The 25,364-nt window shown below is 51.4% G+C and overlaps 1 long non-coding RNA gene across 1 annotated transcript; it reads left to right on the top strand.

Annotated features, from left to right (window-relative positions):
* Positions 1-902: 902 nt before the first annotated feature.
* LOC135460589 (uncharacterized) lies at positions 903-22,750 on the top strand. The gene is made up of 4 exons (XR_010443255.1): positions 903-1,067; positions 2,210-2,303; positions 14,428-14,489; positions 22,542-22,750. It is a non-coding gene; the product is annotated as an uncharacterized LOC135460589 (long non-coding RNA).
* Positions 22,751-25,364: the final 2,614 nt, after the last annotated feature.

Genomic DNA, 25,364 nt, shown 5'->3' with positions numbered 1-25,364 from the left:
TGGCCTGTGCCTTTCAGGTCCTCGTGTGCCTGGATTCTAGTGAATGTGGCGACAGTGTTGTGAAGTTCTCTTCAAGGTACCTGCAGAGCGAGTGCAGGGAGAGGCGTCGCCTGGCGCTCAGGGTCCTTCTGGAGCTCATTGATGATCCCTCAATGGTGAGAAGGGGGCAGTGGCTGAAGCTGCACTGGGAACGCAGTCACTTGGCCTCTCCTGGCCTTTGGGCACTGGGGCAGCTGCTCCCAGCTCTTCTGCCTCCTGCTTTAGCTGCCCCAGTGCTTCGGGACAGGCCTTTGGCCTCTGGGCCCTGTGGCAGCAGGGTGGAATTTCACAGACTTGTGTTGCACACAGGCCGAAAGAATGTGGAGCTTGACCAAAAGCCTCATGCGCCTACTGGGGGACAATGATGCAGAGATAGCTGGGATGACACTCATCACACTCAGCTTTATACTCCTGCACAAACCTGATGTCAACCCCCATTGCCGTGCAGCTGGCTGAGGCACTACTGCCACTCTTTGACCACGTAAGGCTCTGTGCCCCCAGCTACAGCCACTGGGTGCTGCCTGGAAACTGTGTGCCCTGTGCATTTCCAGCCCTGTGCCCAGGGCGCCCTAAAGGCACCAATGCTGAGGTATTTTTTCCTTTTTTTTCATCTAGGATAATAGCCAGGTACAGCTGCTCTCCATAAAACTCTTCCGAGACATGATGGAGTACTTGGAAGAGAGAGAAAAACCTTTGGAAAGCCCTGTGCAACAGAGCCTGCTTCCACTCTTCTTCCACTGTAATGATGAGAATCGGCATGTCGCAGAGGCGAGGACTTGTGGGCTGCTGCTGTCCCCCTGGCAGGGGGCTCGGCTGCTTCCTGCCCTGCGCCTGCTGGACCGCAGCCTCCTGCAGGCCATGGCAGGGGGAGGCGGGTCCCGAGCCCTGGGCTGCGGGGCCATCTCCGCGTCTCTGCTGCTCTCCAGGCTTCTCGGGAAACGCTGCTTTATGCGGTTAAGTTTATGAAGAGGAGGAATCTCAAAAAGCTGCTGAAGGAGCAGAAACTGTGGAAGTTCAGCAAGTGCCTGGTAAGGATGGCCTGGAATCCCCAACTCAGCCTGGAGAAGGCCTCTGAGGGCGGTGCTCAGTGTGCGGGCAGGGCAGCTGTGCCCCTGCGCGCTGCTGCAGCCAGAGGCCGCGCGGGCTCTTCTGCAGGCTCCTGTGGGCCCGAGCTGGGTGCCCATGGAGCCCCCAAGCAAAAACAAGCAAGGTAGTGCACCTAAATCAGTACTATAATGCTATAAATGAAAAGCTTGACTAGGTCAATATTCAAGCAGCAATCAATTTATTAATTAATGTGGTAAAGTATGAGCAATACAGCGCTGGGTACAGTGGAGGAAGTTTTCCCTCCAACTGCACACTGATAGTTGTGGCTTATGGGTATTTATAGAAGGAACTCATAAGCTTTCTCAGCAGTTTCTATTCCCAATTTTTACTCATTGGCAGTTTCCCTTCCCAATTTTTACATCACAATTCTATACAGTATTCTGATTTAGTTTTTCTCAGGATGTATCCCAGTAAAGGATTATCCCAGGTGGTGGGAGGTCCAACTTCTGAACAAAGAAAGAAGTCTCCCTGCTGGTGGGGTCTAGACATGGCTTTACCTTTTGATTGCAAAACTATAAATCTCATAACAGTGATGTGCAGCTTCCCCTGGTCGAAACTATTAGTCCTTGCATTGATGTTCATCTTCCTTTCTCAAGTTGCATTTCACTGTTTTGTCAAGGTGTAAAATAAGCATGTTTCCTTTTTAAACATTCTAAAGCTATAGTTTCACAGTACAAGCAATATTCCAAAATTATACTTCGAAAGGTTATTATTTCAAAATTCTTTAAGGCTTAGCTACAAGCAGAAAGTTCCTGTCAAAAAGGAACATCCTCAAAGCTTTAATTCAAATGCTCCTAAATCAACTTAAGACTTATAAAAGTTAATTGTGAACAAAATATAGGTTCAAAGGCCTTCTTCCATGCTTTACTTTCCTCAGTTATTATTAGAATTCATCTTTACAAGTGTCCCATGGTTGGTTTCCTCACCTATCACAATCACAAATACACATGTTGCCTGTATGTACATGACACGAAACACAGCTTTGTATTTCACAAAAGGAGAGAAAGGAGAGCGAATTAGAAAGATGCATCACCAATTACCTAAATTGTTTATCATCTTGCAGATCTGCACTTGCTGGGCAGCCCTGTTTTACACCAAGGACCTGGGAAACAATTCCCAGCAACTGGGAAAATCTGAGGTCATCCATCCACTCAGAGGTGAGGTCTCCTAATTTGCCCCAAAAGTAAATCCAGCTTTTATGTTGCCTTCTGATATAAGGCAAGGCGACCTGGTTTCGAGGAGCAGCACGGTGACCCAAACTCACCAAGGTCGCTCGGGCCAGAGAGCACGCAGATACCAATGTGGCAGACGGTCAAAGGCTTTTATTGTCTCATCTCGTGGGGTTTTATAGTCTAAGGGGCTTCTCTACGTCAGAGGGGGTCTGCAGTACTATCTATGGTTAGTAAGGAGTGGAAAGTTACTAGCACTACTATCGTTAGGGGGGCTACATTCCTGGTTACATTCCTAGAGTCATCTCTTATCTCAGGAACTAGGGGAAAAGGAATCCTGCCGCTTTCCGCCACATTGCGTGATCTTCCAATCGCCTGTCCCTATCTACCACACTTTTATAGGCCAAAAAGAGCAAGTCCAAGTGACTCGATGATATTTTTGGCCCAGAAAGCCCTGCAGCTGATGGCACACTTCACAATCAGCAGGAGACACAGCCAAGCCAAAGCCCAGACCTCTGCTGGGAGGGTTTCCCCTCAAATACCCTTCAAACAAGCCTCTATTCAAGTCAGTTGGGAAAGTTTCTTCAAATGATCCATTTCTGGCACCTAACTACACAGGCTTACGTGAAAGATTCTAAAGCAGCTGCTCTGGAGTCAAAGAGCCAGCACTAATAGTCCTTGTCATATATTTGTAGCTAAATCACACTTTGGGGGATTTGAAGGAGTTTGGAATGAGTTAGAGAGTGGACCTCTGAATTTTTTAGATGATGCCATTTCTGTTTCTTAGCTTCTGTGTAGACAGGAAGGACATGTTTGGCTCACATCTTCACTGCAAGGCTCAGAAGGTCTAAAAGACTTCAAGTTACAAGACATTTTAAGGATTTATTGGACAATAAAACATTGCCAACAAGGATATGTATGTTTCTGCCCCGATCCTTCAGTATTTCATCTCATGGACTCATGCTACAGGGAAAGCTTTCATAGCCAATCATGTTCTGACACACAAACCTACAGCACTGGAGTCTAAACTTCATGTTTGCTGTTGCAACTACTTTTATTTTTTCTATACCTAAACTCTAAAATGCTAAACTTTTCTCCAGTAAGCTTAAGGTGTCTCTGTTTTATAGTATAAATCTGCATTCGCTCTTCTTAGCACCTAAGTTTGGGAGCCCTTTCCAAGGCCTCAAAACAAATCCTGTGTTTAATTCTAAGCCTTGGCTAACAGGCCCAAAGGTCTGAGATTTCTCTGCATTTGGGTTTCCAACAACACTGATGCTGTTAGTTGCAGAGTGCCCAGGATGCATCTTGCAGGTCAACTCTGGCAGGAACAAGGCGGCTGCCAGGGGGCTGCTTGTGGCCTCTGACAGCCCACTGTCCAGGGCTTGCCAGCGGCCCAGCCCCTCAGGGGCTGCCCCAGCCCGGCCAAGCTGCCCGGCAGCAGCGCCGCAGCCCCACAGCAGCTCCAGAGCAGCCCCATGCAGAGGCACCTGGGAGCCCTCAGCAAGGCAGCCGGCAGCACACGGGCAGGAGGACACGGCTGGCGCTTCCTGCCTGGCCCAGGGCTTGTGGCCATCTCCAGGCACCTCTCTGGCAGGGATCCCCGCAGCTCCGGCCCCTGCCCAGCCGCTCTGTGGGCAGCACAAAGGCTTCAGCAGAACCACCAAAGGCCGAGGGGCTTCTGGCCATTTCCCCGGGCCCACTGCATGCCTGGGTAGCTGGCTGAGTGCGAGCACCCCTTTCCCCCTCCTCCCCTATGCCGTACGGACCCTGGGCAGCAAAAGAAAGATCCTGGGAGTCTGTGTATGTTAACATAGTCTATATTTACATGGTAAAAGAAAAAAAAAAAAAAGAAACAAAAATTCTTGAAGAAACGGAAAATTCCACCTGACTCAGGTGGCCGCAACAAAAACAGCTTCTGGGATCAGTTCTCCACAGAGCTCTGGCAGGGCAGGCAGCCGAGCCATGACGGACGAGGCCGTGTCTTCCACGCCCTGCGCAGGTGATTTTGGAGCCACTGGAACCTGGAGATGGGAGCCCGCTCTCCTGACTTCAGGACACACAGTGCTTGAATTGTCAAGCTCCCCATGGTGAGGCTGATATCATTCGTTTTGTCTTCAAGAGCTGCAAGAGAGAGGAACAGAGGCATAGTCAGAAGCTGGAGCTGCGGGGAACCGAGGAGAGCCCCCTGCAAGGGCCATCCCAGCCGGCTCTTGCCATGGCCAGAAGGGAGCAGGGAGCAAGGGGATCAGCCCAAAGCTGCTGGCCACGAATGGCCCCCATGGCCCTGAGATTTCAGTGTGCTCTGCCCACGGGAGCAGAGCTCTCCACAGCCGGGGCAGGGCTTGCAGCTCCCCCCAGCAGCCCCCGCTGCCCTCACTCACCGGTGCAGATCAGCTGCAGCTCTTGCTGCTGCCCCCTCAGGTGCCGCCCGGCCATGCCTGTGAACACAGAGCCTGTCACGGCCCCAGCAGCACAGCAGTGCTGCCAGCAGCGCTGCCGGCACTGTGGCCACATGTGCTGCCGGCCCGGCAGGGCTCAGCTCAGCCCATGCGGCACGCTGCCGCCCCAGGGCACGGCTGTCAGAGGGCGGCAGCAACAATGCCCAGGCCAGATGGGGCTCCACGGTGCCGGGCCCGGCTGGCGCTGCCGGGGCAGCAGGCAGGGCTGGTGCCTGTGAGAATCCTTAAAATCTGAGGGGTTTTGGAATTCTAAAAAAGGCAGGCCTCAGAGAGAGCAGAAGTTTGATTACAGTTAAGCAGTATCCTTAAATTTGTCAGCAGAAAGTGTTTATAAGAAGTAGAAAAGTAAGGACAAATAGAACAATGATCTGGGTATTAACGCTTGATTAGCATACCTCCCTAAGCTACAGCAAAGTATCTCTAGTGAGATATTAGGAAGTTCTAAGCTTAATAATGGAACCCTGGGGATTGTATTTTAATGTTAACAAGCAGGTATCATATTCAAAATAATCGAGTATTTTTTGACTGAAGGTACGTGTGCTTACTGTCAATATGCTTTTGCTTTGTGTGATTGGTCAAAAACTTACAAAGTAAGTTCTAACATGCAGTTCTTTGTCTGCTGCCAGTGATGTGAGCTGCTGGCATCTTCCCATTGTGATACCCATGTAATGAGACTGATGCTGGAAGATAAAACAGCTCGAGACGCATTCCCCAGCAGTCCCGTCCCATTGGTGATTTGTGCAGGGATGCCCAAGCAGTGATACGGCCGAGCTGCAGCAGGGCCGGACAGGGTGGGGCAGTGTGGGGCCAAGTTGGCTGGGGCGGGGTCGGGTTGGGTGGGGCAGGGCAGGGTGTGGCAGGGTGGGGCCGGGTTGGGTGGAGCAGTGTAGGGTGGAGCATGGCAAGGTAGGGTGAGGCTACAGTGGGGTGGGGTGGGGCAGGGTGATGAAGGGTGGGGCAGGGGCATATTGGGTGGAGCAGTGTAAGGCAGACCACAGCAATGTATGGCAAGGCTGGGTTGGTTGGAGCGGAACAGGGCAGAGCACATTAGGGTTGGGCAGAACTGGGCAGAGGGAGGTTGGGTAGGGTGGAGAAGGGTGGGGGAGGGGGGGTTGGCCAGGATGGGCAGGGAGCCCAGGCTCATGAGTCATCCATGAACCTGATGGCTGCCTCTCAAAGAGACTCTTGTGGGCTGTCCTGGCACAACAGGGCCTGATGCAGGTGCTCGGCTGCTCTGCTCCTGTCCTCTGCCAGCTGGAGAGTGCCAGGAGGGTGCAGTTGGTGCAGGCTCAGCCCCTGGGCCAGGCTCTCCCTGTGGCCAGCACTGGCCTCCCCTGGCCACACAGCCCTGTGAGGCAGTGAGCAGCCACTGGGGCTGGGCTCTGGAGGGGGCAGAGGGCTTGGTGCTGCCCAAGAAAAAATAAAAGTTAAAATTCTGACATCAGAGACAAATAGCAGTATTGGAGATACTTTTTGCAAGGGATGGACAAAAGAATGACCCTGACAAGGTCAGATGAACAGTGCAAATGTGGTGGAGCTGTGCACAGCAGGGGCCATGGGTATATTCCAGCTTCATGGGAGCAATGCATTTTGTGGATAACCAAGAGACAGTGAGTTCTGTAGCAAGCAAACTCAGGAATGATGAGACCATCGTCCATGGCCTGATGCACACTTATGTCTCTGCTGTGGTTAAGTCTCAAGGATGAACAGGAAAAATTCAGAGAGAAGATGAGGAATGAGATGAGCAAGGACAGTTCCCATGTGGCACCAGTGCAAACCAGAGGCCCCAATGTCAGAGCCCAACATCCTCCAGCTAGGGAGAGGGAGTACATCCCTACAAGTGGACCTGTGGTTCTTCCTGTAAGAACATGGGCAAGGCATGAGAGGGTGGAATGGAAAACTCATCTCTATCCTAGCAGCATGGGTATGCAAGCTAAAAAAGGAAACTAAGGGCATCTAGCCAGGTAGAGACAAGGGAAAATTGTGTTTTTTGGGCTGTGTGGATCCCTGGCACACCAGAGCCATAGATATACAAGGTGTTTGTCAATTCTGGTGCACAGTGTACTCTAATCCATCCAGGACATGTGGGCGCAGAACCCGTTTCCATTGCCAGGGTGACAAGGGATGTACAGCAGGTGATCCCGTTGGAAGCCAAGGTTAGCCTGACTGGGAAGGAGTTGCAGAAATTCCTATTGTTACGGGCCCAGAGGCCCCGTGTATTCTGGGCATAGACTTTCTCCAGAACAGCTATTACAAAGACTCAAAGGGACTCAGATGGGCTTTCGGCATAGCTACTGTAGAGAGAGAGAACATTAAGCAGTTGAACTTCTTGAATGACTATCAGAAAACCCATCTGCAGTTGGACTCCTGAAGGTGGAAAAGCAACGAGTGCCTATTGCCACCTCGATGGTGCACCTTCAGCAGTATTGAACAAAACGAGACGCCGTGATCCCCATGCACAAAATGATCCGTGAGCTGGAAAGTCAAGGACTGGTCAGCAAGACCCACTCACCCTTCAACAGCCCCATCTGGCCTGTGTGCAATTCTGACAGAGAATGGAGATTGACTGTGGACTGTTGTGCCTTGAATGAAGCGACTCCACCACTGAGCTCTGCTGGGCCGGACATGCTGGAACTCCAGTACGAGCTGGAGTCTAAGGCAGCAGAGTGGTACGCCACTGTTGACATTGCTAACGCATTTCTCTCCATTCCTCTGGCAGCAGAATGCAGGCCTCAGTTTGTTTTCACCTGGAAGGTGTGCAGTACACCTGGAACCGACTGCCCCAGGGGTGGAAGAGCAGCCCCACCATCTGCCATGGCCTTATCCACACTGCACTGGAAAAGGTTGAAGCTCCAGAACACCTGCAGTACATGGAAGGCATCATTGTGTGAGGGAACACAGCAATGGAAGTATTTGAGAAAGGAGAGAGGATCATCCAGATTCCCCTGGAAGCTGAATATCGCCATCAAGAATAAGGCCAAGGGACCTGCCCAAGATATTCAGTGCCTGGAAGTAAAGGGGAAGGATGGATGGCGTCATATTCCCACTGAGGTCATCAGCAAGATCACTGCAATGTCTCCACCAACCAGCAAGAGGGAAACACCCGCTTTCCTAGGTGTCACAGATTTTGGAGAATCCACATTCCCAAGCATAGCCAGATTGTGAGCCCTTTCTACCTGGTCACCCGCAAAAAAGAATGATTTCCACTGGGGCCCTGAACAGCAACAAGCCTTTGCCCAGATCAAGCAGATCGCTCATGCAGTAGCCCTTGGCCCAGTCAGGACAGGAGCAGAGGTGAAGAATGTGCTCTACTCTGCAGCTGCATACAATGGATTGCCCTGGTGCATTTGGCAGAAGGTGCCTGGGGAGACTCATGATCGACCACTGGGATTCTGGAGTCAAAGCTACAGAGGGTCTGAAGCCAATTCCACTCCCAAAGAGAAGGAAATCTTAGCTGCCTATGAAGGAGTCCAGGCTGCCTCAGAGGTCACTGGTGCTTTAGCACAACTCCTCCTGGCACCTTGACTACCAGTGCTGGGGTGGAATTCAAAGGCAAGGTTCCTTCCACCCACCAGTGCCATCAGTGCTAGATGGAGCAAGTAGATTGCTCTTATCACTCAGCGCGCCTGTACAGGTAAATAGAATTGCCCTGAGATTTTGGAGGTAATTACAAATTGGCCCGAAGGTGAGAATTTTGGTGTCAAAGAACAAAAACCAGGGACACGGGCTGAAGAGGCTCCTCCCTATAACCAACTGCCACCAGAGGAAACACGCTACGCTCTTTTCACTGGTTCCTGTCGCATCGTAGGGATGAACCGGAAGTGGAAAGCAGCTGTATGGAGCCCCACATGACAGACTGCACAAGCTGCCGAAGGAGACGGTAGATCAAGCCAAGTTGCAGAACTCAAAGCTGTTCAGCTGGCCCTGGACATTGCAGAATGAGAGAATGGCCAAAGCTCTACCTCTACATTTATTCATGGATGGTAGCCAATGCTCTGTGGGGCTGGCTGGAACGGTGGAAAGAGGCTAACTGGCAGCGTAGAGGAAAACCAATTTCGGCTGCTTATGAGTGGAAAGACATTGCTACCAGAGTAGGGAGGCTGCCTGTGAAAGTCCGCCATGTAGATGCCCATGTCCCCAAGAGTAGAACCAATGAGGAACACCAAAACAGTGAGCAGGTAGACCAAGCTGGAAAGATAGGGGTGTCCAAGATAGACCTAGATTGGGAACAAGGGAGAGTTATTCCTAGCTTGATGGGCCATGATGCCTCAGGTCATCAGGGCAGAGATGCCACCTCTAAGTGGGCACAAGACCGAGGGATGAATTTAACCATGGACAGTATTTCTCAGGTTATCCATGACTGTGAGATGTGTGCTACCATCGAGCTGGCCAAGCCAGTGAAGCCCCTGTGGTATGGTGGGCGGTGGTCCAAGTACAAGTATGGGGAGGCCTGGCAGATTGATTACATGACACTGCCCCAGACACACCAAGGCAAGCGCTATGTGCTGACCATGGTGGATGCCACCACTGGATGGTTGGAAACCCACCCTGTGCCTCATGCTACGGAACACCATCCTGGGCCTTGAAAAGCAGGTCCTTTGGAGACATGGTACCCCTGAGAGAATTGAGTCAGACAATGGGACTCATTTCAAGAACAGCCTTATTAACACGTGGGCTAGGGAACATGGCATTGAGTGGGTGTACCATATCCCCTACCATGCACCAGCTGCAAGAAAAGTGGAGAGGTACAATGGACTACTAAAAACCCAGCTGAAAGCTGTAGTTGGGGGATCTAGTTGGGAACAGCATTTAGCAAAGGCTACGTGTTTAGTTAACAGACAAAGTTCCACCAATCGAGCAGCTCCTGCCCAGTCTGAGTCCCAGAATGTAATAGATGGAGATAAAGTCCCAGTGGTACATGTCAGAGGTTTGTTAGGGAAGACTGTGTGGATCAATTCTGCCTCGAGTACAGAAAAACCCATTCGTGGGTTTGTCTTTGCTCAAGGACCAGGTTGCACATGGTGGATAATGCAAAGAGATGGAACAGCATGATGTGTACCTCAGGGAGATCTGATTGTGGGGTGAGAATGATATGCAATATCACTGTTCATTGGATGTTATTGCCACTGTCCGTACATTAAATTATAGAGACATGAGATAGAAGGAAATGTGTAAGTGTTGAAGGTCTGGGCAAGTGGAAGGTGGAGAAGGAAATGTGCAAGTCTCAAAGGTCTGAATAAGTGATAGACGGATCTTTGAGTGAGTAAGGTGAAAGGGGGAATCCTGCAGCTCTGTAGTATAGGACCTGGATTCAGGGGTCCAGTGTGGGGATGTGATGAGGGCATGATGGGTATTGCTTGTAAATTTTGGGGGAACAGATGGAAATTTTGTGTGAATAAATGCATGATGTGTGGTAGTATGTTGATGATATGAGGATAAGCAGTGGAACGTCCTATGGTGACATTATGATGCTTGTATCCCCATTCATGTGTTCTGTTAATGTTGGATATTATGTTCTGTACCTTTAAGACTGGCTCTGAAGAGAGAAAATTTTGTTTTGGTTTTCTTATCAGCCTGGCTGGGACACAGAGACTGCAGCTTTTGCTTTTGCTGCTTTTGCTTTTCGCTTTTCTCTCTCTCTTTCTCTCACTCTAGCTTGCTTTGCTCCTGCTTGCTTTTGCTTCTGCTCATTAGCTAGTTTAGCTAAACAGTCCAAATTGCTTCCTGGACTGTTTCTCCTTTCTTTTTTTGATCATCTCAAACCTACTCTGGACTGGGACCTGGGAACACCGAGAGTTTACACCTTGTGGCTGCAGCAGCTGCCCCAGCACCAGAGGGACTGAGAAGAGAGCAACCACCGCCCCCCCCCGCAGAGAGACTTTCCGAATTAGTCATCTTTTTCAGAGTGATGTCATCTGGTATTGTTAATTCTTGTGTGCTGGGGGGTGCTGTGCCTGTTAAATAAACAGGTTCTTTCCATTTCTCACAGGGCGTTCCACAGCAATGGTTTTATTGAGGGGTCTGTGAAGGGTTTTGGAATACACCTCCAGAATTCCCTATGTCCAGGGCTTTCTTCCAGACAAAAGCTGCCAGGAGGGACAAGTCTGACTGGCCTTGGTTTCTTAAGAGGTGTCTCTCATCTGCCTTTGAAACACTGGAGCTCTGTGCTTTCCTTCCTGATGAAAAGAACTCTTCTTCCTGTCCTGGTGCCCACGGCCAAATCTGAGATTCTACCTCCAAAATTCCCTATATCCAAGGATCTCCCCTAGATGAAAGGTGTCAGGACAGACAGCTCTGCCTGCCTTGGCCCATGAGTGGTCACCTCCTGTGTTCTTCCAAGAAACTTGGGCCATATGGGGAAAGATCTTCACAGCCCTGTGCATGGTGAGTGTGTGGCTGTAGGGCAATGTCCCCTGCTCCTGGAAGGCTCTCCTGAAGCCAGCACAGCCCACAGCCTGGGGGATGTGTCAGGGGGACTCTCCCAGTTTCTCTGTGGCACAGGAGGAGGAGGAAGAGAAGGAGGAGGAGGACAAGGGGGAGGATGTGCTGCAGAGCGGGGCTGCCCTGGGCACTGTCAGAGGGACAGGGCAGGATGGCTCCTGCTGCCAGGAACTGCTGCAGGGGGTGAAGCTGGGGCTGCAGCCAGGGCTGCCCAGGGCTGTCCTGCAGAGCAGCTCCTGCAGCCCTCAGGGCTCTTGGCCAGTCCAGGGCATGTGCCACCTGCCAGGGGCAGCTCTCAGCCTGCCTGGCAGCTCCCCATGGATGCTGCAGGGAGAAGCTGGAGGTGGAAGGAGCCACCCCTATCAGGGAAGATTCCTCCTGCTGTGGAGATGGTGCTGCATGTCCAGGGCTGCTCTCAGCTTTCTCCTAAAGGGAAGGGAAAGGGGCTGTCAGCTTTGGCTGTGTCACTGAGACTCCTGCACTGTCAGAAGTCAGTCACATCAGCAGATGTGCCTCAGATCTCCCTCAGAAAGTGCTTCCTCAGCCTCCTCTCCCTACAGACAGCAGCAGCAGCAGCACCTTGGCTTGCAGCATCTCTGTTTGTCTGGCCTACCCTTAAGGCCCTGCTGCCAGGGAGATGCCCCTGGGCAGTGCCCTGTGCTGGGAGGGGTGTGCAGGGCAGGGCTGAGCCTCCAGGGCTGGGCTGGGCTCTGGCAGCACTGGCAGGGACAAGGCTTGGATAAAGGAGCCAGTTCCCCTAGTTGGATAGGCAGATGAGAGGTGATCACCAGAGGCCAAGGCCAGCCGGAGCTGGCAGGTTTTTTTTCTGGGAGATGCCCTTGCCTACAGAATTTTTTTCAGGGGAGTACAAAATTTGTCCATGGACATCTGGAAAGAGAAAATTCTTTTCCATAGGAAGGAAAGCAAGGAGCCTCAGTGGTTCATGTGCAGATGAGAGGCAGCCCTTGACATTCCAAGATCAGTCAAACCTGTCAGGTGGCCCCTGGGAGGCCAAATCAGCCAGACCTGTTCCATGTTCCCTTGGTTCCATGGGCCCCATGGAGTCACCATAGTCTCCATAGGTAGGAAAGAGCCCCAGTGTTCCAGGGGTAGATGAGGGGCAGTCACCAGAGGCCAAGGGCAGCCAGACCTCTCCATTCTGGCAGCTTTTGTCTGAAATCAACCCTTGGATATATAGGATTATTCATGTGGAATCCCAATTTTGGCCATTTCTACATTGATAAGAAGGATTTCTCTTTTCCATAGGAAGGAAAGCACAGAGCCCAAGTGTTTCCGGGGCAGAGGTAGAAACAGAAGGCTCTTGAGAGGCTAAGCCAGTCAGACCTGTTTATCCTGACAGCTTTTTTCACAAAGGAATCCTTGGACATACAGAATTTGGGAGGTGGAATCTCAATTTTGACCATGGGCACCAGGTCAAGATGGGTTATTTTTCCCATAGGAAAAAAAACCCATGAAGTCCAAGTGAGGAAAGTGAAGGGAGACTTAAACATCTGATCAATGATCATCAGTCTCCGATTTATTGATCCAGCTTACATACTTTTATAGTAGTGTTAATTAAGCTCATGCATATTGCAAAAGCTGAGCTCATCATTGGTTACAGATTACATGTCAACCCCTCCTTTGTTGCTAATACCTGTGGCTTTCTTGTTGAGACTAATACTTGTTTTTTATCGTGCTGCTGACTACATTCAAGGACTCCATGTTTTTCACCATGTTTTTCTCATCACTTAACCAAGGAAACAGTGTTATTGTTTATCTCGTAAGGAAAAAGGCTGAGAACTTAGTACTTACATCTGCTTTTTACTGCTTAACCAGCTGTATATGATCATGGCCTTTTTCTATAAGCCATGTCTGAACAAAACTCTCCAACATCCAAGTGTTTGGGAAGAAGATGAGAGGTGGCCCCCCATGGGCCAAGAGAGCCAGACCTGTCTCTCCTGACACCTTTCATCTGGGGGAGATCCTTGGACATAGGGCACTTTGGAGGTGGAATCTCAGTTTTGGCAGTAGGCCCCTGGATAGGCAGAAGAGCTATTTTTATTAAGAAGAAAAGCACAGAGCCCCAGTGTTTCAGGGGCAGATGAGTGCCAGCGCTCAGGAAGCCAAGGCCAGCCAGACTTGTCAGTCCTGGCAGCTTTTGTCTGGGAGCTGTCCTTGGATATAGAGAATTCTGGAAGCAGATGCCCAATTTTGGCCATGGGTTCCTGGTCAAGATGGATGGTTTTTTCCCCTGAGCAAGAAAAGCACATGGTCCCAGTGTTTAAAAGGCAGATGAGAGGTGGCCCCTGGGTGGCCAAGGCAGCCAGATCTGTCTGTCCTGGCAGATTTCATCTGGGAACAAGCTTTGCATATAAGGGAATTTGGAGGAGGAATACCAATTTTGGCCATGGGTCCCTGGTGGAGAAGGACAGTTCTCACCCAGAGCCCCAGTGCTCCAGGGACAGATGAGAAGCAGCCTTCGACATGCCAAGGTCAGCTGGACCTGTCAGGTGGTCCCCAGGAAGCCCTGCCAGCCAGACCTGTTCCCTTGGTTTCATGGGACCCCACAGTGTCACAATGGTCTCCTTGGTTCCATGAGGGCCTGCAGTGTCACAATGGATCTGTAGTTCCACAAAGCCCTGATGTGTCACCGTGGCCCCTAGGCTCCATGTGCCCTTGCTGTGTCACAGTGGCTCCTCTGTGACACTGTGGGCTGCACAAGGTCACCACAGACCCTTGGTTCCTTGGTGCCCCCAAGTTTCACAATGGTCTCTTTGATTCCATGAGGCACCACAGTGTCACAATGGCCCCTTGGTTCCATGAGGTTCTGTAGAGTAAGAGCTGGAATGAGAGACTCAGGACTCCAGGTGGCGCTTCAAAAGGCAATTTATTACATCCAAGGTGTTATAGCAGTCCAGGGTCATGTATGACCGAACCTGTGCCTGCAGCTGTCAGCTCCAGCTGCAGGCAGACCTGGAGACCCTTTAGTTTTTTGTTACAAATTCATTATATACTTTTCTTGGTGAGCATCTTAATACAGAAGAACCAATCTATACCTTAACTTTTACCTATAGCTTATTACAACTATTATAATTACCATATTCATGTTACTATTCTCTAAACATTAAAGTTACTACATTATAGTTTAGGCTGGAAGTTGTTTTTCAGTTTTCTTGCAGTAGAAAATTCTGAGACTTTTTTTTTATTTGCAGCATCGACAGTCTTATTTGCCTGTGGTATCTTTCTGCTTGGTAAAAACATCTTCTTGTTTGAGGTGAGTTTATCCTTAGCTCTAAGCCATAAAATCCCCTTCTAACTAACATACCCTTTGCCTTCTTAGTTATCCAGTAAGACGAGCTCAGCAATCCTTTCCTTCTATATCAAAACTTGCTTTCATTTCTATTCCTTCTTCAGACACTACATTGAAAAATTCTTCTGCCAAGCATACGTATCTGTGAGACTTTCTTGTCAAACTTTCATCCTTCCCAACACCCCTATAGAGCGGTCAAGTGTCTGAGGCCAAGAGTGCCTGGACAAGAGGGACAGATCTTTTCTATAGGAAGGAAACCACAGAACCCCAGGGTTTTGAAGGCAGATGAGAAGCAGCCACCAGAGGCAAAAGCCAGCCAGACCTGTCTGTCCTTGCAGCTTTTGTCTGAAAGCAGCCTTTGGATATATGGGGAGTTTTAGAGGTGGAATTCCATTTCAGCCATGGGTTCCTGGACTTGAATGACTGTTCTATATAGGAAGGAAAGGGCAGAGCCCCAGTGTTTCAAAGGCTGATTAGAGGCAGCCCCAAGGAGGCCAAGGCCAGCCAGATGTGTTGTCAGGGAGGAATCCTTCGACAGACAGACTTTGGGAGACGAAATCCCACTTTTATCTATGGGCATCAGGATGAGAATGGCAGTTCTTTTCCATAGGAAGGAAGGTAAGGTGCCCCAGTGTTCCAAAGGCAGATGAGAGCTGGGCCTCAGGAAGCCAAGAGAATCTGGACAGTCCTGGCAGTTTTAGTCTTGGAGCTATCCCTGGATATAAGGAATTTCAGCGGCAGATTCTCAGTTTTGGCCATGGATGCCTGGACTTGAAAGATGTTTTTTCAATGGGAAAGAAAAGCACAGGCCTGCAGTATTTGGAAGGCAGATGAGAGGTGGCCCCCAAGAGGCCAAGGCCAGCCAGAGCTGTCTATCCTGGCACGTTTCATATGGCAATAATCCTTAGATATAATCGAATTTGGAGGAGGAATCCCAATTTCAGCCATGAACCCCTGGAGGAGGACAGTTCTTTCCCACAGGAAGGAGAGCACGGAACTCCAGGGTTTCAGGGGCTGATGGAGAGTGACCTTCAATATGCCAAGGTCAGCTGGACCAGTCAGGCAGCCCCCAAGGAGGCCCAGCCAGACAGACCTGTTCCACGTTATTGGATCCTTGGGGCCCTGCAGCATCACAATGACCCCTTGGTTCCATGAGAACCTGTAGGATCACAACAGATCTTTGTTTCCATGAGGCCCAGTGATATAACAGTAGTCTCCTTGGCTCCACAGTGGTACAATGGCCCCTTGCTTCCATGAGGCCTTGCGGTGTCAAAATGTTTCCTTGTTTCCATGGGACTGTGCAATGCCACAATGGCCCATTGGTTCCATGAGACCACAGAGTCTCAAATTGGCCCCTTGGTTCTCTTGGGCTCCTCAGGATCACAATGGCCCCTTGGTTCCACCAGGCCTGGATGTGTTACACTGGCCTCGTGCTTCCATGGGGGCCCACAGTGACACAATGGCCCCTTGCTTCCATGAGGCTGTGCAGTGTCACAGTGGCTGCTTTGGTTATACGAGACCCTGTGGTGTTACAGTGGCCCCTTGGTTCCAGTGGGTCCCCAAGTGTCATATCAATCTCCATGGTTCTATGAGGCCCCACAATGTCACAACGGACTTTTGGTTCCATAAGCTTTTGTACTGCCAACAACAGCCAACAACAGTCTCCTTGGTTCCATGGTGTCACACTGGACCCTTGGTTCCATGGGGACCCACAATGTCAGAAGGGTCTCCTTGGTTCCATGAGGCCCTGCAGAGCCCCTTGATTCAAGAAGGCCTCAAAGTGTCATAATGGCCTCCAGGATTCCATGAGGCCCCTCAATGTCACAATGGACCTTTGGTTCCGTATGTTCCAGCACTGTTCCACAAATCCTTAGTTCCATGGGGCCCTGTAATGTCAAAATGGGCTCCTTGGTGCCACACAATGTGACAACTGCCATTTGGCCTGCCAGTGCTCCATGGTGCCACAATAATTCCTTGCTTCCATGAGGCCTTGTAGTGTCACAATGGCCCCATGGATCAGTGAGGCCTTAGGCGTCACAATGGTCTCCATGATTCCATAAGGCCTTGCAGTGTCGTAACAGACCATTGGTTTCACTGAACCCCACAGTCACTCCAATCCCCTTGGCTCCAGAGGGCTCTGAAATGACCTTTTTGTTCCACAAGGCCTCAAAGTGTAAAAATGGCCTCCATGGTTTCATGAGGCCCTGTTGTGTCACAATGGACCTTTGGTTCCTTGCAGCCCCAAAGTGTCACAATGGTACCCTTGATTCCACTGGAACCTTCATCCCATGGAGACCCACAGTGTTCACTGTAGTCCCCTTGATTCCATGAGGCCCTGCCATGCTGTAATGGCTCCTTGGTTCCAGTGGGTCCCAAAGTGTCAGAACAGTCTCCATTGTTCCATGAGGCCCCACAAAGTCACTGTGGTCCCCTTGGCTCCACAGGGCCCCACAGTGTGACGATGGACTCTTGGTTCCATGAGGTTCCTCAGTCACAATGGTCTCCTTGGATCCAGTGTCACAGTGGCCCCTTGGCTCCACGTGGCCATGCTGTGCCACAATGGCTCATGGTTCCATGAGGCCACATAGTTTAACAACAGACCCTTTGTTCCACAAGGCCTTGCTGGGTCAGAATGGTCACCAAGAGGTTTCTCAAATTCACAAAGGTCTCCTTGGATCTGCAGTATCACAATGACCATTGGTTCAATGTGGCCCCAGTGTGACAAAATGGATTTTGGTTCCATGGGGTTCCACTGTGTCACAATGGACCCTTGTTCCATGAGTTTGCTCAGTGTCACAGCTGACTCCTTTGTTCTGTGAGGCCTCGCTGTCACCAAGTCTCCGAAATATCAGAATAAGGCTCCTTAACACTACTTTGCTATTTAAGAGGGGATCATTTATTCAGGCCTGAGGTCTAGTGAGGGATAACGCCTAATCTTATGTGGACATGTAATTCTACCAGCGCCACAAAACATGTATTACAATTTATGCATTACCATAAAACCAACCCCAAGTTCCCAGATTCAGTCCTTCTTTTTTCTATCAATGCATTCTTGAGCCAGATGTCTTCTCTTCCAACCATCCTTGCTGGGAAAGCAGCCCCTGCATGCCTTGTTCCTGTGCTAAAAGTTCACAGGCACAGTAAAAATTGAATTAACCCTTTTGGCATCAGCCCAAGGCTTTGTGTGGGCAGGCAGAGGCAGGCAGGAGACAGAGCTGTCAGCAAAGGAAGGGCCCAGCCAGGGGATGCCGACAGCCTGCAGGGACAGAGGCGCAGGGTAGGGACACTGTAGGACAGCCTGGGCTGCACAGGGCACAGGGATGGGCAGCAGCTGCAAGACACCCCTGCCAGAGCCAACTTGGGCAGCACCTTGGGCCTGAGGCAGGAGCAGGAGACAAGTGACCCTTGCAGGGCTGGGGCCTCATTGCCTCCTTGTCCCTGCTCAGCAGCCTGGCAGGGGCCTCCCCATGGTCCTGCCTTTGGCATTGCACATCCCCACATGCCAGTGCCCATCCCGGGAAGAGCCCTGAGCACTGAGGGAGGGACAGGATCTGCCTGGCCAGGGGCTGGGGCTCAGGCCTTGGCCCATTGCATTCCTCAAACACATCCAGGTGTGCTCAGCACCAGAGACACCTTTGCCTTGCTTGTCCCGGCTTGTCATCACTGCCTCCAGTGTTCTGCTCTAGCTGGAACCTGGGGACACTTTCTCAGTTGTGTCCCTGACAGGGATCTCTTCAAAGTACAAGAAACTTCAGTGTTTCAATGTAACTGATTTCTTGAGAGTTTTGTGACATCACAGAGCAAGATGTGAGGCCACATAGCAGATTCTGCCATCATAGAGGGTGGCTCTGTGGCATCAGAGAATGGGTTGTGACATCACTGGGTGACTGTGTAACATCATAGAGCAGGCTGTGACATCACAGAACAGATTGTGATGTCACATGGTGACTTTGTGACATTACCGTCTTCTGTGACATCACAGCCCTGCTGTATGACATTACAGGCTGACTTCATAGAATTGGCTCTGTGACATCACAGGGGCTGTGTGACACAACAGGTGGCTGTGTGACATCACAAGAGCTTTGTGACATCATAGAGTTGGTTGAGTGACGTCACAGGGACTGTATGACATCACCAGAGGCTGTGTGACATTACAGGGGGTGTGATATCACAGGGGCTCTGTGACATCACGGGGGCTGTGTGATATCATGGGGGCTGTGTGAGGTCCCTGAGGAGGTGACTCTGCCCCAGCCCCCCTCACAGTTCCCCCCAGAGAAGTCCCCCCCAGAAGCAGCCCAATGCTGCTTGTGCACAGCGGGGTCCCCTGTCCCCCCGGGTCCCCTCGCCCCTGGTGCCGCAGCCTCCCCCAGAGGATGTTCCATGAGATCGACCCCAGTGCCTGACATGGGGACAGGGGGCTGGGGCCCTGGGGGTGGCACAGGGGGACAGGGACCCCCCGGCAGCGTCCCCATGTCCCCCAGGGCCAGAGCCTGGGCCAGGGCTCCTTCACCCTGTTACAAACCAGGCCTTAAGAGCGTTGAAAAAATCCCCAGCAAGGGATCAGCAAAAACCAGATTTAATATTAAGTGACAGCAGCACAAAGTTCCTTGGCAAGAGTCACTCTGCTCCTGAGTGGACACTTCAGGCACACCAAGGAAATGAAGCAACAACAAAAGCAAACCAAATCCAGGTCAATCAAACCAGAAATGAACCGAGAACTCTCTGTGTCTCTGTGTGTGTGTGTGTGTGTGTGTGTGACAACAGGTCAGTGAGGGCAAGGATAAAACATAGACGGCCTAAAAGCTCAACAGAGCTCAAGCTTAACAGGACTTAACTTATACCTTAACCTTAATTGATACCTTAAATGTCACAATTTAGCCAAATACAGCACTTAACAGTATGTAACCTATCTTAAAACCTATGACTTAGCAATTTTACAAAGGAATAACATTTAACAATATTTAACTTAGGTAATAACTTAAATTAAATGTAACAACTTAGCAAAAGAACAACTCTTAGGAGCATTTAACTTATCTTAGACCTTGTGACTTAACCTTACTTACTGATATCTGGATATCTGACTGACGCAGCTATCCAAGGCACTCCATACCCCTCAGAGAGCAGCATTTCTGCCACATTTCCCCAGCACAGGCACTCCTGTGTGCACACAGACACAAGAGTCAGTGCAAGGCACCTGGGAGAAATTCCTCTGAGGGCAGGAAATGCTCCCTGTGGATCCTTTGGCATCTCCCCTGCAGGTGAAGGGTTGAGCATGGAGGAGTGGGGGGATCGGCCCAGGTTCTGTCGTTGTTAAGGATCCCTGAGTGCAGCAAACGGGAGAGTTCCCGGCTGGGAGAGGTCCCACTCAGAGGGAGTCACTGGCCTCTGAGAGTTCCAAGGGGCTCCTTTTGGAGCGTTCCAAGGGGCTCCTTTTGGAGCGCTCCAAGGGGCTCCTTTTGGAGCGCTGTTTGTAGGGCCCCAAGAGAGGGGCTTCAGGCCCAGCAATGGTTCATCCTGGCTGCACTTGGCATCAACACCTTTCTTTGGCAGTGTGAGAACAGGGACGTTGTGTCACTGAGGGAACAAGAACAGTTCCCAGGGCTGCTCCTACAGAAAGCAGGAGCTGCTTGGGCAGCAGCAGTGCCTGGAGCAGACAGTGCTTGTGATGAGCTGCAGAGGAGCTGAGCCCAGGGGCTGCTGGTCAAGGGCGAGGCCCAAGAAGCATTTCTCAGCTGGCAGGGTAGCGTGAGAAGGGGAAGGGGGAATGCAGCAGCAGGGGGCCATGGAAACAAGGGACCATTGTGACACTGTGGGGCCCTGTGAGACCAAGGGACCATTGTGGCACTGTGGGGACTCATGGAATCATGGAGAGCACTGTGACATTGCTGGGCCTCATGGAACCAAGGGGACATTGTGACACTGCGAGACCCCATGGAGCCAAAGGTCTATTGTGACATTGCAAGGCTTCATGGAACCATGCAAAGACAATTAAGACACTTCAAAGCCTCATGGTACCAAGGGACCATTGTGACACTGAGGGGCACCATGGAATCGTGGAGACCATTGTGATACTATGAGGTCCCATGGAAAAAGCAAAGCATTGTGACGCTGTGAGGCCTCATGGAACCAGTGAGACCATTGTGACCCTGAGGGTCCCCACAGAACCAAGAGGACCATTGTGATATTGTGGGGCATAGTGAAAACAAGAGGGCTAGGTGACACTGCAGGGCTGCATGGAACCAAAGGTCCGTTGTGACACTGCAGGGCCTGATGTCATCTGCAGACCACTTTGACCCTGAGAAACCAAAGGAGACCATTGTGGCACTGCAAACCCCCGGGTCCAGAAGTCCATTATGACATTGCAGGGCTCATGGAACAGAGGAGTCATGAGACATTGTGGGGCCTGGGGAACCACAGAGACCATTGTGACACTGAGAGGTCTAATGGAATCAGTGGGACCTTTGTGACACTTCAGGGCCTTGTGGAGCCTGGAGGCCATTGTGACATTGTGGGACTCCATTGTACCAAGGGTCCATTGTGACACTGCTGGACCCCATACAACCAAGGGAACATGGAACAGGTCTGGCTGGTTTGGCTTCCTGTTGGCTGCCTGACTTCTCCAGCTGACCTTGGCAGGTTGAGGGTCTCTTCTCATCTGCTATTGAAACACAGGGGCTCTGTTCTTTCCTTGCTATGGAAAAAATCTCTCTTTCTTCTCCAGGCACTCATGTCCAGAATTAGGACTTCACCTCCAAATTTCCTTATATCCAGGGATTGTTCCCATAGGAATATTGCCAGGACAAGACAGTCTTGCAGTAGTTTCACAAGGGTCACCTCCCATCTGTCCCCAAAACATTGGGGAAGGCTCCGTACATTCCTTTCTGTGGGAAGGAACTGTCCTGCTTCTCCGGGAGCCCATGGGTGATATTGGGGTTCCACCTCAAAAATTCTTTAAATTCAAACTCTGCTCCCAGACAAAATCTGCCATTTCTGACAAGTCTGGCTGGCCTTGGCCTAGGCCTAGTGAGGCTCTCACCTGCCTTCCAAACACTGGGGGTCTCTGCTTTCCTTTCTATGGAAAAGAACTGTCCTTGTCCTCCAGGTGCCCATGGCCAGAAGTGGGATTTCACCTCCAACATTGCCTGTTGTGACAGACTGGAGAACATTCTTGGCTTGAAACGTTTCATGTGTGAGGGAGGATGAAGAGGCAGGTCCAGCCTTGCCCTGCCTTGGAACACCAGCAGTGCCCTGCCCTGGAACCCCAATCCCCCCAGAGCCTCTATCCCAACCCAGCATTGTCTGTCTGTCAACTCATCATGTTTGTGTCCTTTGAGGGATCAGGAACTAGTGAGACTCAGAGGCACAGAAACGTTTCTGTTCATGGGCAGCATAAAAAAAGTGAAATGATAAAATTTAATAAACATCAAAACACTTCGCTGAGCTCCTTGTGACATCCCAGCAACATCAAACATGTCCACCATCCTCAACAGACTGCCATACCGGAAGGATTTTAGACAAAGACATAGGAAGAGGTGATAGAAAAGATAACACTACAACTAAGAGGCTGACTAAGGAGTTACTTAAGCTTCTGAAAGATTGGGCAACCTCCTGAATTTCAAAGCATGAAGCCAATCAAGGGAGATGCATTGGAATGACCAGAGAACAGCTGCAGGAGAAAATCTGGGAGCTATGGGAAGGACATAGATCCAGGTGCTCCAAATGAAGAGATGTCCTTAGACAGGGCCATTTAAAAGGAGAGCTGGAAACACCTGAAGGAAGAGGGTCATGAAATATCAGAGTAATGAAATATTAGACTGAATGCTGGTGGAAAAGGGAGAGGGGAAGGTCAATATTTCTTCTTCTGCCATAAGTAGAAGGATCTACTAGATCCAGGAAATTTCTGTTCCTGGTGGGAAAACTTTGTCATTTCTTAAAAGTACTCAAATGACCCAGATAATAAAGATTTGCTTGTATATTATGAAACTAACAGTAATTAACACCTGTGCCTCTTTCCAGGCAGACATCAGCTGTGTGCCCATGAACAGGCAGTGCCACTTGTGCCCTGAGGTGCCCAGCTGGGATTGGATCTCTCCAAGAGCACCTGAGGGAGAGCAGAGCACCTTGCAAGCTGCAGGTCCCTGACAGCCCTGCAGAGCTCCTGCCCCATCAACATCTGCTCTGCTCCAGTCTGAAACAGGGTCCAGCATGGTGCTGGGATCATCAGAGAGCTGAGTTGTGTGCTGGAATTCAATGTCCTCCCCATCCCGCAGCAGCCCTGCATTTCCCTCCTGCAGCCTTGGTCTCCAGCACAGCCATGGAGGCTCTTTGGGCTCTGGACTGTTGCTGCAGCCCCCAAGGGCAGCTGCGCTCTGCCTTTGGCACAGTCAGGCCTGGCCAGCACAGGCCATGCTCAGTAATTCCCTGTGTGTGCCTGGCCTTGCTGTCAGCCCCAGCAGCAGCTGCGTGGTCCCATTGTGGCCCTGTGCTGGCCCAGCCATGGTGGCCCAGCCCCTGTGCAGGCCCAGCCCAGGCCAGGAGCATTGCGGCTGGGAACGGCCCCTGTGCCGTGGTGTCCACAGCAGCCTTGGGGCTCTGTGCCCCATGGCCTCCCTGCTGGGTAGTCTCTGCCAGCTCCTGCAGAGCCCGTGGCTGTGTGGCTGCACAGACAGCCCTGCCCCGGGCTCTGTCGGCCTCTGGGCCAGCAGAGAGGCAGCCAGGGCTGGCCATGGCCAGGAACAGGCCCTGAGCCCCGCAGGAGGATGGAGCTGGGCGACAGCCAAACTCAGCCCAGGGCAAAGCTGGGCCCAGCAGCCAGGGCTGCCAACACATGGGGACAGAGGCTGGTGCAGACAAATGTCCTGGGCCCCCTCCCTGCTCTGTCCATGCCACCAAGGCCACAGAGCAGCCTCCTCTCTGGGCCACTTGCCTGTTTGCAATGCCTTGCACAGGCGCTGGCCCTGCCCCACAAGGCCTGGCCTGAGTGCTGCCCCTGCACGCTCAGCCAGGCTGAGATGGACACTGATGGTTTCTGGGCCAGGCTCTCTGAGCGCAGCCCAGCTCCCTGCAAGCTCTGCCAGCTGCCCTGAGCTCTGGGCAGCACCAAGGGCCTCTCCCCAGCCCAGCCGGCTCTGGCCCCACAGCTCTGCTCAGGCCAGGCTGCTCTAGGCACTGCCCCACGGCCTCAGCCCCTGGCAAGGGCACAGCAGCAGCTGCAGCTGCCACAGAGCTCAGCCCCAGCCATGGGGGAAGGTGCTTGGCCAAGGCCAAAGGAGGCTCCCTGGCTGCCCTGCTCCCCTCGGGCTGAGGTGTTGAGAGCTCTGCAGCCCCTGCTGCCATTCCATCGGCCCAGGGCAGCACAAGAGCCCCAACCTTGGGGCTCTCAAGGCCTACTCCTGCTCCAGGCCCAGGGCCCATGCCAAAGCTGGGGCAGCCACAAAGCTGTGCCCATTTCTGTTGATTGCTGCTCTGATGGGGATGGATCCTCAGCCACTTGGAGGTTGCTGATTAATTGTACTACTCCAGAGGGATCTTCTTTCTTGAGCTCTTCAGTTCAGGAACTCAGTGAGAAAAGCAAAAAATATTTTTTCTAAACACCTGAACAAGACAAGCCCCTGGGAATAATTTAAATTTTCAATTCTTCTCTGGTTAATTAGACAGACTTCAGAAGTTAATTCAAAGTGAATATATTGTATTGAAAACAATGCAAAGTGAACTGCTTTTTCCTGTTTTCTATTCCTGTTTATAGATTGATACCAGCAATGTCCAATTTATATTTATTCCCCAGCACCTTCCAATGCAATCTGAGCAGATATGAAGATCAAGACCCTTCATGGCTGACAATCAATAACACCTTGTCTCTTGTCCCTCCCCACCATTTCCCCCATCCAACCCCTGGCACTCCTATGGATCAGGAATGGTGTGGCCAGCAGGAGCAGGGCAGTCATTCTTCCCCTGTGCTGGGCACTGGTAGGGCAGCACCTCGAGTGCTGTGTCCAGTTCTGGGCCCCTAGATTGGGAAGGACATAGAGAGGCTGGAGTGTGTCCAGAGAGAGGCTGGAGTGTGTCCAGAGAAGGGCAACAAGGCTGGGGAGGGGTCTGGAGCACAAGTCTTGTAAGGAGCAGCTAAGGGAGCTGGGGTTGTTTATCCTGGAGAAGAGGAGGCTCAGGGGAGACCTCATCACTCTCTACAACTCCCTGACAGGAGGGTGCAGCCAGGTGGAGCTTGGCCTCTTCTTCCAGGGAACAGGCACAGGACAAGGGGACATAGCCTTAAGCTGCACCAGGGAAAGTTTAGGCTGGACATTAGGAGATATTCTTCACACAAAGGGTGATTGGGCAGTGGAATGGGCTGCCCAGGGAGGTGGGTGAGTCACCGTCCCTGGAAGTGTTTAAGGAAAGACTGGATGTGGCACTGAGTGCCATGGTCTGGGTGACAAGGTCGTGTTGGGTCCCAGGTTGGACTTGCTGCTCTCCAAGGTCTTTTCCAGCCTGGTTGATTCTCTGATAATTGTGACACTGCAGGGCCCTGGGGAAGTAAGGGGCAATTGTGATGCTGCAGGGCTTGGTGGCAGTAAGAGGACCATGGTGACACTGTGTACGACATGGCAGCACAGAGCCAAGGGGCCATTGTGACACTGTGGGGCTGAATGGAAGCAAGGAGTCCATGGTGACAGTCTGGGTCCTGGTGGAATCACAGAGGCCACTGGACCCTGCAGAGCCTTGTTGAACCAAGAGGCCATGGTGGCGCTGGGAGGCCTCATGGAATCATGGAGACCATTGGGACACTCTGGGGCCTCATGGAACCATGGTGACACCAAGAACCGTGTATGGGAGTGTGGA

This window comes from Zonotrichia leucophrys, unplaced genomic scaffold, assembly GCF_028769735.1.
Source record: "Zonotrichia leucophrys gambelii isolate GWCS_2022_RI unplaced genomic scaffold, RI_Zleu_2.0 Scaffold_59_292226, whole genome shotgun sequence".
NCBI classification, from domain to species: Eukaryota; Metazoa; Chordata; class Aves; order Passeriformes; family Passerellidae; genus Zonotrichia; species Zonotrichia leucophrys.
This window is presented reverse-complemented; position numbering and strand designations above follow the sequence as displayed.